This window comes from Sinocyclocheilus rhinocerous, unplaced genomic scaffold, assembly GCF_001515625.1.
Source record: "Sinocyclocheilus rhinocerous isolate Xijiao unplaced genomic scaffold, SAMN03320098_v1.1 scaffold910, whole genome shotgun sequence".
NCBI lineage: Eukaryota > Metazoa > Chordata > Actinopteri > Cypriniformes > Cyprinidae > Sinocyclocheilus > Sinocyclocheilus rhinocerous.
This window is the reverse complement of record NW_015667266.1, coordinates 344,038-348,332: the sequence shown is the minus strand read 5'-3', so window position 1 is coordinate 348,332 and position 4,295 is coordinate 344,038. Positions and strand designations below refer to the sequence as shown.

Here is a 4,295-nt window from a genome sequence, read left to right as displayed (position 1 = left end):
GTGTGTGTGGGAGTGTTTGTGTTAGTACCTGTTGTGGTAAAGCTCTCGGACCGGAGGCAAACTAGAAAGAGAAAGCCACACGTACAGGTCAAAGGTCAAGATCCCGAAGCAACACCAGTTTTAATTTAAAGCTGAAGTACTAAAACTAAAAGCAAAGCAAATTAATAAACTAAATAGACATAAAAAAATGACAAAACAAACAAAAATTCAAATGAAAACAACATTTAAAATATTAATAATTATTAATAAATCAAAAAATACTATAACAGTATATTAATAATATTTCTTATTATTTTTTAAAATTATTTATTTATATATATTTTATTATCATCCTTTTTAAAAAAAAAACATTTTCTTGGAAAAAATTAAGAATGGACAAATTTTTTAACGTTTGATTCTATCTTTAACAGTGTTTTATTGCAGGGTTTCCCAACAATATTTTTTACTGGTCATAAAATTAAAATAATTTTAAAAATAAGAGCTCAAAATAAAACACTCACTAAAAAAGATTGGCCTGCATGTCATGTAATCATTTGAATGTGCTAAATTATTGAAATAAGTAAATATTTTAGCTCACAGATTTTGGGAATCTCTGCATTATGGGATACCTTAGTGTTTTATATCTTTATAAAATGTTATATTAAATGTGACATAAGCTGGCTGGTTTGGTTCTTTATTGAAAATCCTGAAATGCCGAAGGAGGAAATGAAGGGGCCAGTAACGCAGCAGGAAGTGATGCGTGTTTGGGCTGCTGTACCTGTCGGGGTTGGGCCGTGGGGTTCATCTGCGGCGGAGGAGCAGGAGGAAAACTGGGCTACAGAGACACACATGCATCATTACATGAGAGATCCAGACGGAGCTTCTGTAAAAATGTCTGTCATTAAACTAAACATTTTTTTTTTCTTACTTTCTTTTTTCTTTCTCTTTTTTAAATTATTTATATTTTTCTTTTTTAATTATTTAAATATATTTATTATCATACTTGTTCATTCTTTTTTTAACTATTTAATTTGAAATCATTTATTTTTTAGTTATTTGTATTTATTTTATAATCTTACTTTTTCTTTCCATTTTTTAAATTATTATTATTTTTTAATTGTTTAATTTAATTTTATTATCTTTTTCTTTCTTTTTTAATTATTTAAGTATTATTTTTAATTATTTAATTTTATTAATTTTATTCTTTTTTAATTATTGAATTATATTTATTATCATACTTTTTCATTCTTTTTTAACTATTTAATTTGAAATAATTTTTTTAATTATTTGTATTTATTTTATAATCTTACATTTTCTTTCCATTTTTTTATTATTATTTTTAATTGTTTAATTTAATTTTATTATCTTTTTCTTTCTTTTTTAATTATTTAAGTATTATTTTTATTTGTGTATTATTTAATTTTATTAATTTTATTCTTTTTTAATTATTTAATTATATTTATTATCATACTTTTTCATTCTTTTTTTAACTATTTAATATGAAATAATTTCTTTCTTTTTTAATTATTTGTATTTATTTTATAATCTTACCTTTTCTTTCCACTTTTTAAATTATTTATTTATTTATTTATTTAATTTTATTATCTTTTTCTTTCTTTTTTAATTATTTAAATACTATTTTTATTTTTTTTATTATTTAATTTTATTTATTTTATAATTTTTTACCAAATAGATCACAATTAGAGACGCACCGATACTGAACTTCTCAGCCGATAGCCGATCATTCAGAATGATATCCGATTATACCAGTACCGATAGTTCTGTTTTCTTAATTAGAAAATAACAAATGTCTCCCAACTAATGATGTAAATTATACACTGGTACATAATATTAGAGGTTAAAATGAACAACAACACTATTATATTCAATGCTATTTATTTTCAGATATAATAATCACACTCAAATAAAAACATTTGTATACAACTTAATTGCACATGAGGTAGTTTTCTTAAAAACTTGTCTTCATGACAGATTTATCCAAACATACATATATAATTAACAGTAATTAAGCGTTAACTCGAACAGCCATGAATTTGACACGACACAGCAAGTTGCTGTCTGAAATGTTTTCACGCCGCATTTTGATTGACAGGATATAATCGGATCTGATCACTGGCTGTTTCAATACCGATTATCGGCCGATATATCGGTGCATCCTTAAAAGAATTTACTCACCCCATGTCTTCCAAGATGTTCATGTCTTTCTGTCTTCAGTCGCAAAGAAATGAAGGTTTTTGAGGAAAGCATTCCAGGATTTTTCTCCATATAATAGACTTCAATGGGGATCAACGGGTTGAAGGTTCAAATTGCAGTTTAGCGCAGCTTCAAAGAGCTCTACACGATCCCAGCCGAGGAATAAGAGTCTTATCTAGAGAAATCATCAATCATTTTATTAAAAAATAAACATTTATATAGTTTTTAACCAAAGATGCTGGTCTTGCACTAGCTGGACTTCACGCATGACGTAATCACGTTGGAAAGGTCGCGCGCGGTCAGCTCTTTGTCTGTGTGCTCCGGTTCAGAAAGGAAGAGTAAGGTGAAAAACTCTCATTTTCTCCTCCAACATCGTTGTTTTAAATTTTTTTGTAAAGGGCGTTTGACTTTCTTTGCACGTTCGCTTTGTAAACACTGGGTCGGTGCTTCCGCCTGCGTCACGCGTGACCTTTTCAACGTGATTACATCATGTGTGAAGTCCAGCTAGTGCAAGACCAGCATCTGTGGTTAAAAACTATACAAATGTTTATTTTTTTTAGAAAATGAGAAAACCTTCATTTCGTTGCGACTGAAGACAGAAAGACATGAACATCTCGGATGACATGGGGCGAGTAAATGATCAGGAGATTTTTATTCTGGAAGTGAACTACTTCTTTAAGGATGCACCGATATATCGGCCGATAATCGGTTTTGAAAACAGCCAATGATCAGATCCGATTATATCCTGTCAATCAAAATGCGGCGGGAGAACATTTCAGACAGCAACTTGCGTAAAGAAAATGAATGAAAGCGTGATGCGAGTTACCTGGGACAGGCCCAGGGAGGGCGCGGGAAGCGGGGCAGATGGGGGTCCTGACAGAGGCTGAGGTGCCTTATTCATTTCACCCGGAGCATCTGCATCGAGACGCAGCACCTGCTGACAAAACCTGAACCAGAGAGAGACACACAGGACCAGTCACTGCAAAATCAAGCCAAGACTCAGCCATTCAATATGTCATGTGATTATTATGTCTGAGTGTAAATGATTAATGCACACGTCAGAAGATCTGAGTCAGGCTGGATCATAGGACAGCATTTGTTAAAGCTCAAATGTGTCATTTTTGATATTAACCATCTAAAAAAATATTTTTTGAAAAGGAACTTTGTTGAGTATCATATTTGATACATCAGGATTTTTTTTCAGGCTCATACAATACGTTTTAAAAACCAAAAACAAACATTTGTAAAAATGACAACTAAAACTTAAACTACAAAGACGGCAGAAAATTAAAACATTTAAAATATTTCAAAATAGTAATAGTGATACAACAATAAGCACTGGACAGTAATGTTTTTTTAAACATAAAATTGTGATTACAACTTAAAATACAACTTTTTTTTTTTGCTGTGTTTGTTTGTTTATCTCAAAATATCAGTATCAACATAACTAAAGAAACTATAGTAACAACAATTTTTTTGATTAATTATTCAATAAAAATGCACATTAAGCAAAATAAGAAATATATTACTACAGTAATAATATTATTGTACGGTAAAACTTTTTTTAATAAAATAAATGGTATTTAAGAATGTGGTGGAAAATTTCCAGTAAATTATAGACACTTTCCAGATTTTTTGGAAACTTTTGGAGAATTTTGGTAAGTTTTTGGAAATTTACCAGAGATTTTCTGCCCCTTTGCAACCCTATTTAAGAAAAAAAAAATGTAAATTTACAGTATCTGGAATACTGATATACGTATTAATTTCTTAATTTTCAAATGTTATCCCATCAAGCTTTTATTCACTTCCTTAAAAGTATTAAAATAATCATTAATCAGAACTGATTTTGTTAGTGAATCTCATCTGTAGTTGCTGAGGTCTGAATATCTGTGCGTTGTGATGGCTGAAGCACCTGCGATCACTGCAGCACTCATTCATTATTTTTCTCTGTGCGTTTGACGTGTGGCTGCTTTTGTGAATGAATCAAAGGAACAGGACTGCGGCAAAAGACCAGCTGAGCGAGACTCAAAAGAGCCAAATATAGAGGCAACCCTGCAGCACACACACACACACACACACACACACACACACACACGCACACA

General features: G+C 30.4%; 1 long non-coding RNA gene across 1 annotated transcript in view; it reads right to left on the bottom strand.

Moving 5' to 3' along the window:
• Positions 1–12: 12 nt before the first annotated feature.
• Positions 13–4,295, bottom strand: part of LOC107733396 (uncharacterized) — a 10,693-nt gene continuing 6,410 nt past the window's right edge. The window contains exons 2-4 of the long non-coding RNA XR_001638971.1: positions 3,020–3,140; positions 758–814; positions 13–61 (exon numbers count right to left, since the gene is read on the bottom strand). This is a non-coding gene — a long non-coding RNA (uncharacterized LOC107733396). The remainder of the gene's footprint in view (positions 62–757; positions 815–3,019; positions 3,141–4,295) is intronic.